Source organism: Vidua macroura, chromosome 7 (genome assembly GCF_024509145.1).
Source record: "Vidua macroura isolate BioBank_ID:100142 chromosome 7, ASM2450914v1, whole genome shotgun sequence".
NCBI classification, from domain to species: Eukaryota; Metazoa; Chordata; class Aves; order Passeriformes; family Viduidae; genus Vidua; species Vidua macroura.
The window spans coordinates 18462421-18479189 of record NC_071577.1 but is presented as its reverse complement, the minus strand read 5'-3'; the positions used below and the strand labels follow the sequence as shown (position 1 = coordinate 18479189).

The 16769-nt window shown below is 37.3% G+C and overlaps 1 long non-coding RNA gene across 1 annotated transcript in view; it reads right to left on the bottom strand.

The window, feature by feature from the left end:
* The window catches only part of LOC128810032 (uncharacterized), a 298275-nt gene that overhangs the window by 204854 nt on the left and 76652 nt on the right, over positions 1–16769 (bottom strand). The gene's annotated exons all lie outside the window — the stretch shown is intronic.

The window sequence follows — 16769 nt, the reverse complement described above, 5'->3', positions numbered from 1 at the left end:
TAATACCCAGTCCAAATCCAGATTCCCTCATTTATGAGTACTTGAATATAGTATTTGACTAATTATTGTAGTGAACAGACAGAAAACTTCAGTTGGGGTCTTTAATAGCCTCTTTTGGCTGTAAGATATTTCAATTCTGAATCTTTAAATTTGGGTAATGCAAATGTCTATTCAAAACTTGACCCATTAGCACAGGGAGAAGAAAGGGAAGGGAAATCTGCTTACAGAATTTTACAGAAGTACAGATACATATATGTTATCATCTCAAAATCAGAGAAAGTTCTGCCAGTGTTGTCCAGATGTTAAATCTTTCAGCCTACAGGAGAGCAGCTACAAGAAGTGACACTACTTTTTATCAAGTGAGATTCACAGCCTGGCTGGCAAAAGCCTTGCAAATACCTTGGGATTAGCTGATCAGCTCTAAATAACAAAATAATTATTTTGTTATATATACTACTACATAATATAATTATATTATATATATAATTACTACTTATTATATATACTTATATATATAAAATATATAATTATATATATAATATATATAGTATATATAATAAGTATATATATACATATATATACTTATTATATAATTACTACTACTACATAATATAATTATTATATATAATACTACATTTTGCAATAATTTTAGAGATATTTAAATTGAAATTCAGTCATCAGAGGTCAGTGGCTCTGTATGACGTACATTAGATAAAGAGGTATCTGCTGTTTTAAGAGATACAATTACTATTTTTAACTGCTAAGCCTTTTTTTTTCCCCCACCCCTCCTAGGCAAACACCATCTACCACAGAAAAATTATTTTGCATTGTCATTTATGGTCATCTCCTGCCATCCTCTATCCTGACTTATTTTGCCCATTCATTCCAATTACATGATTGGTGAAATGAGTTATTACCAGACATCATTACTGTTTGGGTTTTAACCTTTTCTGGTAATTTCCATCAACACAGCTCTTTGAAAGCCTTTGCATCTGCCATCCAAAATTCTGTTAATGTCATTTTCTACAATATCACATTACAAACTTGTACTAGTTATACAATGGGCTCATCTTTGATATGAAAATAATCCCAACAGCTATCGTGTACAAGATCTGCCTAAAGGACAATGAGGCTGTCAGACTAATCTCCTATGCACCTTCTTTACGTGATTTTTTGGTGTGACTACTATTCAGGTTTAAGCATCCACTTGAATATTGTCTATTAACAGATTTTAAATTTATTTATTATATATTAGCAGAAATGTGACCATGAACTTGAACACACTGTGATGGATGCTATAAAACACATGGATCTTTACCTCAAGAGCTCACTTTCCAAGACAAGATGACTGAAAATGACAGACCAATGGAGAAATACAAGTCAGCAGTGAGATTGGATTTGTCCCCATGTTGTTATAAATTTTTTTTGTAGCCATTACAAAAAAAAAAAGCATATTTTCAAACAAAATGAGAATCATGTCTGTTATTGTTATACACACATTGATACAGCAAGAACTGCTTTTAGCACTGATACTTATTTGATATGTCCCTCCCTTTCATGTTATTTATGTATTTTTTTCAACTCCCAAATCCACATTTATTTTTCCCACACTGTCAATGTGAGACTCGTGTCACCTCCTAGACTTCAAAACCAGTGCTAACAACACATGAACGTGTAAGAATACACACAGCACAGCAAACAGTTAATTTTGAGTTGCTGCCTGGAGAATGGATTCCTGAAGCCCAGCATAGGCTGCCATGCTTCACTTGGTCCTGTGCCTACCAGTTAGGATGTATTAGTCAGAGTTCCAGAGGAAAGCACACCTTGTGATCATCAATTTTGCCCCACTGCTTCACTTGTCAAACAGATTGGGAGCAGAATGGAAGTTAGACATGTCTCCTCAGTCATATGTCTCAAGGCAGTTTGATGTCTCTCTATTCCCATACACAAATCTGGTGTGCCTCTTGTGGACCAAAGTAGTTCAGCAGGTCTGATTCCAGTGTTGGTCCTGTAAATTTGCCATACTTTCTGATCTGTATCAACTCAGTAACAATCAGAGACAACATTTCAGCATGATGCAAAGATCATGGAGGGCAACAAAGGGAAACAATACACTTTGAATTCTAACAGGCTTACAATTACATAGAGATGTGGCACTGATGTAGTTGGACATATCTGTCTCCAATATGAAATAAAAATTGCTTCTTCAATACAGGTAAAGGAGAGGAAAAGCCTTTTTCCTTTACTGCTGTTGAATATCAGTTCAAGTACTCCGGTCTTCCTCACACAAAAAACCACTGACTCCAAGAAGATAACCTGTGTTTCTAAGGATAAGGTTTGTAGACCCATTTACTATTAGACAGTTAAAAAGAACAACTAGCATTTTATACACACAAATCCTGGACTTATTTTTCTACTGACCACAATGAAGGATACCAGTTTAAATAATTCCAGTCTTGTTTCCAGTCAACTCTTAAAATAAAGAAAATAGGATGATTTAGTGTGCATCTTCAGTTCTATGCTAATCAGATCTGGGGTCAATTTCCCTGTCACTGTAATTTAACTTGCAACATATCTGCCTGAAATATAACACAATGCATTCAGCATATATTTTTCTATGTGTAAATCCAGAAGCACATATACATTCAAACACATATCAACAAAGTTTTGCCACATATTTATGGGGCATTTCTAATCACAAACTGCTTGAGGATGCTCAGGTGTCAGGTCCTTTCCCAATAATGTTCCAGCAAGCTTGCCTGACTAATGTAAGTCATGAGATGACTTCTTCCACACCAGACGTGTAGAAACTGTCAGACTATGGTGCAGCAGCCTGTTACCATGTGACTACCATAGGCTGGTTGCTGCAAGGATGTTCTGGCTCTGTGGCTGCCACCCTACACATCCCAGCAGTTGAACTGCCAGATCTAAGTAGTTTTTCATACTACAGACCTCTTCCCAACTCTTCATTCAGGGAAAAGGATCTAAATTTGGAGCATATGTTTTCTTTCACCACTCAAATCCGTATTTATAGCCTAATTGGATTTGATCCTTTCTTAAGGATTTCAATGTCCTAAAGAAGTTTAAGTCTTCCTACTGCCAGGTCATTGTCTGATTCTTCCATCTTTTACCTGGCATGTCCAGGAGAGCTCCCAGCTGATTCAGATGGCAACTAGAGCTAGCTGATATCACTCCCATGGTTGCTACAGTCCAAGGACATTGTTAATTCTTTAGGGTGCAGATGGCCATTTCTGCAAGGCAGGGCAATGTTCACATCCCAGAAAGAAAAAGATTTAAGCACACAGAGTTAGTCTTATATTCCTGGTACACTTATAACTTGCTAATCATATTTTATACTATTAAATACTGGTTCATGAAATCTCATGCAACTGGTCAGAGGCAGGGTTCTTGTGCTCCAAGTTTTACAGCTATAAATTATATTTAATAACAATTTTTTTCCTTCCAGTTGAAAGTTTTATTAATTAATTGTCACTACCTGCACAGGGATCTCTTTTTAAATGTAAAAAGTAAAATGGCATTTACTTATGTCAGCCCATTTTGTCAGCAAGATCTGGTGGGATGATTCACACAAATGAAGAGGTGGCAAAATATACCCGTGACACTTTTGGTTTCAAATCTCCAGAGAAGACGTTGGAAATAGAAAAGTAACATGAACTAATTTTTTATCAATAATCAGAATAAGGATAACTAAATTGGAAAAGAACCCACAGTATTTTTTACGGAACTATACTTAAAATATTACACTTTGCAAATAACGATATTGCTTAAGAAAACAAACAAACAAACAAACAAAAAACCCAACACCAGAAGTAGTGATTAATAACATTTCAGTTTGCTATGCTTTCATTTGTTGAGGACTTCCTACTTTGGTCAATATTCCATCCCTGGAGATTCCCCTTTTCACATGTTATTGGTCCATTCTTCAGGTTTGGAGAACCAGCCACTAGTTTTAAACAGTATCTAATTCCTTCCATACTCCAGCATCAGTTATGTTTCATTATAAAATACTTCAGTATTGGAAAATTAGTAACCACCCTCCATATGCTGTAAAAAAAAAAAAAATTAGCAAACTGATGACAATCTAATAATTTCTGGTTTAAGCCTGTAATTTACAAAAATCTGACATTCACTGTCAATGCATTTTTCTGCTGTGAAGTCTGCATGACTTCTGCACTAGTTTACCCTTATGTGACCTTCCATAAAACACAAGTACTTTTTCCTAAATAATACTTTATCATATTCTTTGCAGTTTTTGTTAAAAACATCTTCTGGAATGCAAATAGATCTAGAAACTTACAAAACATCCTCACATTTTCTGCAGTGACTAGGCTCAATTCCTTGAGGGACAGATGGAGGAAAAAACCCACCTTTCTCATGTCAGTTTCCCCTCATCCTTATACCCAACATAACCAGGAGCAGTCAAAGGTCAGGGGACAAATGAGAGCTACTCAGCTAAGTGAGACTCTGCAAGTGACAAAGATAAATTGATATGCATGTGGGAAACTGGGGTGAATGAAAAATGAAAAAGATACTCCCACTGCTCTGGCACCTATAACAGAAGAAAGAAAAACACATAGCTTACTATTTGTGTCAAAATTGTTCACAACATTTCTACTAAGACTGGCTGGGAAAAAATAGTGTGATATCTCTTGAAAATCAGAGGTTTGGGCATTTAGGTGTTTTCACAGATTTTACTGAGACACATGACTTCCAGGTTGCAGGATACGTTACAAAATAGGTCATATACTTGAAATACTACTCATACATCAGGTTCTCTATTGAAGAACTGGATCTTCATATGCAGACATGCTTTTGCAATCTTTCTGCAAGCAACCTCAGCTGAGGACCAAAGCTGGAAAGCTCATAGACTCAATCTGTTAATGAAATGTGCAGGACTTCATAATTTTAATGTGGTCAAAATCTCCAAAACTCCTTTTAAATTCAAAAAGTTTGCTTGAGAGACAAAACCTTGGCAATTCAGCTGTGTTCAAGATTTGATTCAACTTTAATTTAATTAAAACAACTTTGCTCTTCATTAGTTGATACTTTATTGAAAAGCTTTGTACTCCTTTTAAGAACTGCCTCTTTGTAAGACTTGACTTCAGTAATTTGGGTAGGACTCCAAATGATAAATAACCTGAATATTGAACAAATGGCAACATTTCACTCATGCAGAGCAGGAAAATTTAGCCCCCTTGGGTCATATTACAGGAAACTCCTTAAATCAAAATGTGGACACTCAATATTGAGGTGCATAAACTATAAGCTTTATTGATCATGTCTCTTGTGACTGGGCACTCCTGCTGTGCTAGAGACATAATTCTGCACGGGACTGATTTCCTCCAACTTTCACTTAAGAGTGCTTAGCATCTAAAACTATCATAAAATCCTGTTTGTGCACACGTGTCTCCAAAGAGCACATGGAAAAATTCTCAAGGGTATTCTATTTCTTCAGCTCCTCTGAAATCCTGGTCAGGCATCTAAGAATCCTGAAGGAAATTAATGGATATGTTTTACAGTGGAGGAGGTTGCCTATTTGGCACAAACTGCAGTAAAAGTATGAAATGTCTTCTGACAAGAGGCCAATGTCATTTTGTTTTCTGATCCAGTACAATGCTTGTAATCCATTCTTATGCATTTGCATAATTTTGCTTTATATCTGAGTGACTATTTACCTGCCATGTATGCTGTGATGCTGAGTAGCTGCAGAAAAGGACAGCCAGTGGAGGGTGAAGGGAGATGCCAAGGTTATAAACCATTGTTTATATTTACAATCAAGCTTTACTTTCAGGAGAAGCTTCTCTAGCAGACATAGGTGCAAATGCAGAATGTCACAGCTCTCCATCAGGCAACACCCTCCCTTGCCCATTCCTGTAAATTCTCCACAGTGGCATGTTTTATTGCCCTGGAGACACAACATGATGGCTATTTATTTAATTGCTTGGGAAGCACAGCCAAAGAAGGGTGTCTCATGTTTGGCATGTTAGTTTCCTGCTTGCAAATTTACAATTTAGCACCGTTTGGATTTTCAGAGTCTCCTTGTTAAAAGTGCGAGGGGCCCATTTCCCCAGATAAAGCACAACTGCTTTGTCTGCCTCCAAAGAGCCGAAATCCCCCAAAAGGCACAGAGCAGCAGTGCAGCCTGCTTGAAAACTGGTGTGTCCCGCCCCTTCAGCCACTGACTAATATTTGACATATTCTCCAAGCAGAGCTCTACATCCAGTTCAGTGTTTTCTCTGTCCTGTCCTTTCCTTCCCTCCTCCTGCCTGATTTTGCAGACAGACAGCCATAATGCACAATAGAAGCATAAGTCTTTAAACTGAAAATGTCATCACTTAGGAATACAAGAGAGTGGTATGTGTCATGTATGTCTGCAAAATGCAGTTGCTGTCTGTTACAGTCTGTAGCAACTTTTAAATCTGTCATCACAGCATGAATTTCATGTTAAGCTCCTTCCCAGTGCTTTAGCCAGGAAGTAAAGGGGGGAACATACTGTATCATTTATGGGCATGCTGGTGCTGGGTCAACCATGACATCACTCTCCACTCCGCTGAGCTGTAATGAGGTGAAAAGGCAGCTTTAGAACAACATAGCACTTTATTTATTAGGAAAATTTAAGTGTGTGTGTATTTCAATTTATGATAAAACTGAAAACAAAGGTTATGGACTATAGCTCTCCTACAGCCCAAAGTAAGTAGGGGAGGGAAGGCATTTTGTAGATGATGAGAGATTTAATGCACACTAAGCACAGAAGATTGAAAGTTCTCAGCAGGCTGAAATCCTGTACTGACAGCCCAGCCTATTAGAGATGGTACACAGCACGTTCTGCTGCAATCAAATTGTACTGTACACTTTGATCAGAACATGTTGCTGAAGCAAGAGTTGAGACCACCTAACATCTTCAAATTCCAAGGGACACAGGCATATGAACTGAGAACAGAGGAAACATTTTCTGAGGCTTGGAGGCTAAAAGAGACCTTGATTGCAGAAGGCTCCCTAGAAACCTGCAATGCTTTTTAAAGCAACATTGAGAAACTGGGCAGTTACATCTCTCCAAATTAATGCTGAAATATAAAATGGACTTTTGTATTTTACAGTAAGGATTGGTTTTGTTTTTCAGTCACAGTTGGAGAGGGAACAAAAGAAGAAAAAAAAAAAAAAAGAAACGCACAATGCAGAACAGGTCTGATCAGATTTGCAGTTAATTGCTCTTGTTCCTTTTTTCTCAACTATTTTTACCTCAGGCACAGCACCAGCATCTGGCTTTCTTGGAAATCACTGCAAAAGCATCACTGCTGCTAACCTGCCTGTTTTGAACCTTAACTTGCTTCTGAAAAGGGCATCTCTCTGCCAGCTGATCACCAGCCTGGTAATCCCGTTTCCCTTGGCACACACAGCAAACCCCACATCCATAGCATTAAAAAAATACTTTCAAAACATTACAGGCAAGCTGGACTTTTTCTGTCTGGAAAGTCTGAACACTGTAAGTACCAGGTCTATGACAAAATAATAATAAACATAAATACACTACTACACACAATTAAATAGAGGATTATATCTAGATCTAACTGAATAATGCAGTTTGATATTCAAATTCTTCTTTCCTGATTACAACATATTTCTGTAACAGCTCCAGTCCCAAGAAAATCTGAAATTGTTCTGTAGCCAGGATAAAAGGGTTCTAACCTTCCTAAACATCACAGACTTCTAACACATCGAAAATGTCTGAACAGTATTTGGCAGAAAATAATCCATGAAAAGCCCATCTAGAAGAGACAGTGTTAGCCCCTGAAAAGGGGGTGTTCTTTTTTTTCAAATTACTGGTAAGACAATGTCTCAGCATAGTGCTAATATACAATGTACTGTTTGAGTTGTAATTTCTTAGATGAAATATAAAACTACATTCCTCAGTGTTCACAGAGGTTTAAGAAGCCATGATGCAAAAGCAAGTATATAATTACTGGCCAAACTCTCAGATGAAGGAATAAATACTGCAAAGTATATTTATCCCCAAAAAAGGAAAAATTATAATTAAAAAAAATTATTTTATACATGTATCAGGCAAATGTCTTGGGTATTTTTAAGATCATATTTCAAAAGGTTGTATCAACCTTCCAGGAAAAAGGGATGACGTAGGCAGAACAGACAATTCTGTACACAGTCTCATTTCTGCCAAAAATATCTACTATATGGAACCAAATATTCCATTAGTTGCAAGGTCTACATTTCCAATTATGCTCTACAATGTATATGTAACAGAAAGAGCTGAGTGAATGGGCACCTTATGCAGTAGGCAACTCCTCAGTCCAAATGCAAGCAAAACCTAGATAACCTTCATTCTCTTTTTGTTATTTTCTTTATATTTTTGGATAAGTTTAACCTCACCATGTCTTTTTTTGTCTCTTCCCCTTTCTAATCAGGTTCCATTTACCTATGGATTTCCTTACTTAGGAAGAACTGTCTAAAGATAATTTCATGAATATGAAGTCTCTTAGTCCACCACTCAATATGTCTTTGTTTGCCTTCTCAGCACACATTTAAAAAACAATTCTGGAATATTATATGAGGAATCTATTACTCAAAATATTTTTATTTAAATTTGACTTGTAAAACTCTCTCTGTACTTGCCCTCACATGTGTTACTTGTTTCCAGTACACCACAAACCAACAGTAAACATTGTTTTTCATCTCTAGCTGTGATGGAAAGCACCTGGAAGACAAAAGATGACTGAGACAATAAAAACCAAGATTATACAGCATGATCCAAATTCATTCTTCATATGTTTCCTCAAATGCTGACCTAAATTGAATTATAGTGGGAGTCTGGTGCTCTATCTGCATTTCTTATTAAATTGCTCACTATTAGCATCTGCCTTTCCATTATACCTTGTGGCCTTTCTTACTCATTAATAACCTCACCATATGCCCCAAGTTCAGTACTTCCTCCACTGAATTTATTTTACCATTTACAGATTCTTTAAACTTTTTCCAGTATGTGAAACATCTTTGTAGAAGACAAGAAGAATAGTTTCTAAATTACCCACTACTTGCATGATGCTCTTTTCAACAGGTAGCCCTCTGTATGTCTCTCTGTTTAGTTGTTTCTGCCACCCTCAGTCACACTGAATAGCAGGGGACTCCCTATGAATCTACAGCCTATAGAAAGGAACAGAGAAAAAAGACATCATTGTCACTGTATTAATCCAGAATGAGGTACTCCTGACTACTCACTAACAGTTTTGGCTTCTCTAGCTCAAAGATTTGTAGCAAAATTTAAAAATAGAAGGAAAAGGACAGCAAAGAAACTGGAATGTGAAGCGACTTCACAGAAATTATCAAATAGAGCAGGATTCTTTGGCTTAAAGCCCTGTCTCTGAGAAGACACGAACCTAGGTATAAAAATCAGAACTTGCATGAAGTAGATGAAAGGTATTCTTTTGGAATACAAGAATTAGACCGTATCAAGTTAAAACAGTTCTAAGAATGCAAAGTTTTACTAACAAAATAAGACACAAGATGCCAAGAAAGCTGGAGATTTACATCATTTTAAAAATTAAAAACATTGATTTTAAAAACCTGTTAGATATTTTCTTATGTGAAAAATCCATCCAGGGCTATTAAACATAAAGATATCACCTTTGCTTCATAAATTCCTAGAGCTGTACATCAATGAAAACTAGAAGATCTGAGAGAGGATTGTCACTGCATGTTTGACCTAATCTCATGCCCTTCCCTAGGCAGGTATTAGTGGCCACTTCTGGATGAAGAAATCTGGGCTCACTAGGTTGACAGAGGAACTGCAGTAATGCTAGCAGCAAAATTCAAAATCTCATTGTCTGTGTATCAGAGTTAGGAAGAGAGAATGTGTACTCCTGCCCCAGCTCCTCTCTGCTCAAACACTAAACTGAGCTCTGGAACAAAATACAGAACTGGACCGACTTCCTCCTGTGCCAGCAGCAGCATTCAGCTGCTGAGGAAGCTGCAGCGGCTACTCGGCAGTGCCTCACACAAACGCTGCTCTGGCAATGTCTGCATCATGTGCCTGCTCCACTGCGGAGCACTCTGGCTCCGAGGCACAGTGTCTGCTTCACTTGCAGCCGTGCTGGCTGACACCACAGACCTTCTATCAATACTTCACCCACATTTTTTTTGTGTTCACAGACGGTTCTTTCCCCTTTTAATTTTCTAATATTTCTTACAGTGCCTTATAACCTGTGCAGAAAAGGCTGAACAGGAAGAATCAGACAATGAAACACAATGCAGGAAGATGCCAAATCAGTCAAACCCCCACCCTATCCACACACAATCAGTGCCAGCTGTAGTCCAATTAAACTTAATCTAGTCACATGCTCATGTGTTCCTCAGAAATTAGAGGAAATCAATTCAAATGCTAATGAGAAAACCCATAATTTATTATCTGCTGAGGAATGCATGTTACATTAATTTTAACTGTAAACAATTATTTTTATTGCAAGATTAATTACACCATCTTACACAACTTCCTTTTTTCATATTTTTTGAAGGAATTAGTTTTCTGCTACTGTTTTGTTGATCTGTCACAATATTTTAAGCCTGGAAAAGCATAATTAATTTAGGAAAACCACAAATGTGGTTCTCCATTTTTCTGTCAAATGAAAGTGGAAAAAATGTCTAGAGCAAAATATGGAAAGATCTGTCTGAAACTTATGACCTCAACAAAAGTACAAGAACTGGGAAAAACAGTACAGTCATTATTGGGAATCCAGAGCTAAAAACATACCATGAGAAAAGAAAGCCCAGGTAAAAGCAAAAGAAAACCTTCATAGGTATTAACTAAAAATGAATGAAAAATAGAATTTTGAGTTAACCCAAAAATTTCATTCAGCTGAATGAGAGGTTTGCTTTAATTTTTGTTGATCTCTTTTCATGTGACTCTTTCTTTTCCTCTGTATATAAAAATAAAGAAAAAAAAATCAACTTCATTACACACTCAGGAAGTAGAAAAACATTTTATCAATAAATACAAGTAAGCAGTGGAAAAGCAGAAGCAATTCAGGAAAGCCTGTATTGTTTGTGGACCAGAAGTCCTACTGTTTTATTATAAAGTATGTGTACACAGTGGAACATCTGCATTATAGCTGAAGTTTACTGCAGCAATACAGAGAACAATGATAATAATTCAAACAATATTTATTTTCTTAGTTTCTAGACTTCATTTTTTTGTTTGAAAAACCTTTTCTAATCTCAGAAAAATGTCAGTGATAAAATGCTTTATCCTAAGCCGCCCATTATTCTTTTTATGTCTTCAGTTCTTAACACTTGTATCAAAACAAAAATCAAAACCAGAAATGCATTGAAGGAGTTCATTTAATGGCTCAACAAGCAAGAAAGACCATCCAATGAGTAGTTTCATTTTGCATTAATTTCTAGGAGTTTCCTCAGTACAGTTAAATCTGGACTTGAAGTTTTGGGGATACAACTAAATGGGAGATTTTTCTTGCCAAGTATTTTAACACTACCTTTGGTCACATTACTTCATAGGAAACATGACAAATGTAGCTGTTTTCTTCCTTGCAAATCCTTTGCAAAGCTGATTTGCACTTTCAGTAATTTATTAACTACTCATAATGCAATCAAATAAGAATTTAACTTTGACTTTGGGTATAATTTTAAAAATTGCAGTATTTCTTTATTCTTGTCATGTAGCCATTAAATGCATATATTTATAATAATGGTTAGTACACCTTAGTTGAGAAAAATAAAAGTATAACATTGGAAATAAAAAAACTGCAAGAATAACAGATAGCACTGTTCTGTACAGTGTTGTTCACATGCATATAGTGAGAAAGACTATATTCAACCTACAATCTGTAATGCAAACAAAATACATTCCAGTAAATATTCACCAAAAGCATCTGAGGATGAGTTTCAGAAGGTTGGGCAGAATTACCTGTTTGTCCCCAAACTGTGGGTTTAGTATTAAATCAGATCACTATGTTATAGAGAAACAGAGGTCCCTTTTATAACAGCTGCCAAATTCATATCCGAGCTTAGCAAACATGCCCAAATTTCTCAGTGTTTCTGTCACTGCCTTTACCTTTCTAATTGCACACAACTCACTATTTCCTTTCAACATTGTCATAAAAATAAAGCACTGGTTTTATAAAATCTGTCACTGAGGGTTATTGTGAGTTGTCATTCAGGCTTGTTCATGATGCAAAGTTAAAAGCAAACAAAGGGCACAGAAACTTCAAACATCACCTGTGTTTGAATGTTGCTGGACCTGTGCCCTGGCAGACTGAATAGCTCAGCAGTCACAAGAATTACACTTTGCCTGCTCTAAAGCACCTTTGGTTTTCTAGGTGAAGCTGAATGTGGCTATGTAATTTGTTGCATTTGTTAAAGGTACTGGATGCATCACAGTTCCAGGTTTGTCATTAATACTGGTTAAACTGCAAACCTCTCTACAAAGCAATAAAGCAAATGGAGCATACTAGCATATATCACATATGTATTAAGAACCAATGCTGCCTTGAAGCCCTGATTAAGCAGTACAATCTTCATTCACACCTCATGCTGCAAACCCCACAACACAATAAAACCAGAGAATGTGATGAAGCTACTCCGGACCCCTTTGTACTTCTCATACTGCCAACACACAATGACCAAAGGAATTTTTCCTTGGCACAGGGTACTGAGTTGCCCTAGCATATGTGTAGCAACAACCCATCCTCCCAGTTTGCTGAAGCACAATCTGCAGTTCATCCTGACTAGCACAACCTTTGACATCTGTCCTTTTGTCACTTTTCACTGAGTAAAATCAGTGCTTACAGTTTGCAGGAGAAGGATGCAGGACTTTTCAGAGTTATTTTGCAGCACAATAATAATCCCTAGAATTGTAGGAGTATCTTTGAAGAAGCCTAAGGAGAAAATGGAACCACAACTCTAATTCTGTTAAGCAAAAAGCCCTAAATAAAAGTAGTTAAATTTTATATTTCAAAATTTTATAGTTCAAAGATAGAGAGAATTATTAGATGCTTACAGCTGGTCATTTGTTAATCTGAAGCCATTAAGTTTCATTCAGATAGCCCATCTAGCCAAAATATTTGACCCCATGGTGTTACTAAAGTACGTGCTGAGGCACAAGGTAGACGAGCACAAACAAGAATCCAAGAGCAAAAACTTCAACAGAGGAGGGAAACTGATGAGGTGAGATACACACAAGTGGTCTCAGCAAATGAACTCTAGCCTCCCCTATTGAGGGCCTTCCCCACGTGGGCTCCGAGTGCATCCCCTGGCAGACATCAGTCAGCCTAACACGAGGACAGGAGCAAGACAAGTCAGCCACATCCAAGAGGATTCTCTGTATAACACAACACCAGCTCACATTAGCCGGCGTCCCACGTCTCGTCATGGTCAGGCTCTAGGCCTTCAGAGGAAGCTGAAAACAAACAAAATCCTTGGATCTATATACTTAATTGGATGTCTGGGGAAATTTATTCTTGACTGGCTAAAGCTCTGAAGCTTGAGAACTCTTTATAACCATTGTCTTAATGCAGAGCTGGCTGTGTCACAAAGCAATGCAAGCATTTCAGCTCTTGCTACAATCCTAAATAAAGAAGGAATGCCAAGGAAAGAAAAGGTGACTGGAAATCTTCAGCAACTCTTTCCAAAACTTTCACTACCCTCCCACATTTCTGTCCCTATAAACACACAAGTATTTAGATTTCTTATTGAAGCCGGATTGCCTTGTTTTGTAAAGAATCTTTAATCTCTCTGCCTTAAAAATCTAAGCAATGAGGAGTCCTCCAGCTCACCTGGCAAGCAGTTCCTGCATCTAATTACTCTCACAGCTTCCAGCCATTCGATCTTGTTATGCTTGGTCAGCAGGAGAGAAAAGCCCAATTATCACATTTTTTTCCATGGAAGAGTATCTGTGTGATTCTTGACCTTATCTCTAAGAAGCTGTGTAAGTAGAACACCTTGTTTTTTTCTTGGAAAAATAAGGCTTGGTTTTCCAGCACCTTTATAATTTTCATGGCTTGCATTTGAACTCTCTTACTTCCACATCTAATTATTGAAGTGTGGTCCCCAGAAAACAACACAACCCTATAAGTGATCTTGCCAGTATTTGAACTTATTTACTTTTCTTCTGATATGGCCAAGGAAACCTTCGCCTATTTTAGGTACTCATTGACAGTTCTTATTGAAATAATATTCATAAGGTACTGTATTTTTCTAAGACAGAATTACTGCTTACATTCTTGACTTCTTTTTTTGTCTCGCCTACAGACTTTAGGAACTAATGCTTTTCATCATTGTCTAGGGTTTTTTTGACAAAAATATTGGTATAACAAGTCTAGATCCCTGGAGAGCTCCACTGGAAATAAATCAAATTAATCTCTCCCTTTACCCAAATATGGTTTGATATCTGTCATTAGCCTATTTTTAATCCTTCCAATAAGTGTTTTGGTCACATAATGCAAGACTTTTTTCTTAATAAAAATGGTTGAAGATAAAATATATGTGCAGAAAACTGCAAATAATAGTCAGCCTACCATTTACAGACTGGGCATATATATGCTCCTTGTGTGCTTTACTTGAACAGTAACCCAGGTTAGCTAAAGCCAAAGTGGTTTAGCTGGGATGCTGAGGGCACCTTTGCAAGGGCCAGCCTTGTGCAGAGCTGCAGAATGCAGCACATGTGACGTGGAACTCAGCTCCGATGGCTGCTGCACTCCCTATCTGCACACAGCTGCACTCAGGGCATTCCCCATAAGGGATTGTCTTCAGGGCCGTGTGGCTTAGGTGGTGCCAGTGATGGAAATGCCTTCTAGAGCTACAAGGGATGCTTGCATGAGCTACCAAAGAACCTCCCCACTACTGATCTGCCTCCAACTTCTCAGAATCTTCTTCCTCAACCAAAGTTCAGTGGACTGGCATAACTTCTTGTGTACAGTGCTATGCTTTCTAAATATTGCACAGTAAACTGACACCTAATAAACCCACATTCTTTTTGGAAGTTATATTAATTGCACAAAACATGTCTGGCAGATTTAGTCTTGTCCTGATCTACAGATGACTCAATTGCAAAACTTTGTCAAAAGTTCAACTCCCAAGTATCTATATACCTATTGGATGGTATTCAAACAGAAAATTCCCTGCTAAGCTAAAAGCTAGTAGCTGGCTATATCCAGACACTTAATTGCTATCTTTCCCATAAAAGACTTCCTGTTTTAGAATGTCACCATTTGGGTAAACATGTGAACAGAAAGTCTGGATCTTTTAGGGTCCTTTACTGCTTATCAGAAGCCATGGTGAATATTAAGTAGCTGTACAGCCTTAGATGTGACAGTTACCTATGTACTGCCGTAGCTTCATCACAGATAATGTTTTAAGTGTTCTCAATGGAAACATGAACATTATCCTATGTGCAGGCTGATATCGGACCATCTGCAAGTGTAAGGAATTGTGCAGGTGAATTCCTGCTGCACATCAGCTGATGAACATATAGATGAGTTTCCTCTGTGTAAAACAAAATCTTTCTGACTAATCAACCTTTGCATCTTGACACTTCAGTGGTATAGTATATACATCCTCTCAGCTCTGCCATCAGAATGTAATAAATCTTCCTGCTACTGTCATAATACTTTTCTCAATATTTATAGTTAGAAAAATTTAACTCTTGACTGCATGTTAAAAAAAATAGAGAGGATTGATTGTTAAAGTAAAAATCAATCTGAGGGTTTTGATGATTTAACAAGCTGCAAAACCATATAAATGTATCACAAAAACTTTGATTGATTTATAACTTTGTAATCCATCCCTCTTCATCTATTATCCTGTAAGTACTGTATTAGCAATCATTAGTAGCAAGATGAGATAGAACACTGACATCTTCCTGACACAATATGACCATAACTGGAATCTTCTAATACACAAATGCTTTTACCTGGCTATTAATAGTGTCCTTCACTAAAGATGGTCTGGTATTTCCAGTTGTATTGAACAACTGAAGTTTGCTATCAATCCTGGAAGTGTCTGCTCCGGATGGTTGGACCTACCGGAACAGTAGTGGACCGCCAGCCAGACTACTGTATTACTGTTCTTACCAGCACATGCATTTATCTCTGTAGAAAGACAATAATTTAAAATTAAATCCCTAGTACTAAGGATTAAGTGGATATTTTTCAGATATTAGAATAAGAATCTGTCTCTGATCTCCATGAAACAGTACTTTTGTTTTTCCAGAAGCTCAAGATTTTCCTATGTGCATGAAACTTCAAGATCACAGGCACAGGCTAGGACCAGTACAATAACTCTTTGTACCATCACTGTGCTAGCATTTTTTTCCTAAAATTTAAAATTGTCTCTGAAAAAGTTTATACAGGATGAAAGAGCACAAAGTCTCCATCAAAAAAGAATACCAAGGAAGATTGCCATTAGCTTTATTTTAAACTAATTCTAAGCAAAAAGAACTCTTTGTCACCAGTACACCAAAAAGGTGTGGATTTGTTCATACAGATTATATACACCATGGAAGCCAGGCCAGAACAGCCGGAGCCACCATAATTTTTATTTCTTCCTATCCTTGGCAAACTTTGGATAGGTGTCACTTGTGCTCGTGATCTGAAAATTCTCTACAGAAGCAAGTACTGTGAAAGCCAGCCTAGACAGCAGGCTGATCCAGGCAATTGGTGGTCCTGACAGACAGAATCCCCTCAGTGTCCTCACATCTCTTACTGCTGTACACTTTCACCCCATAAATG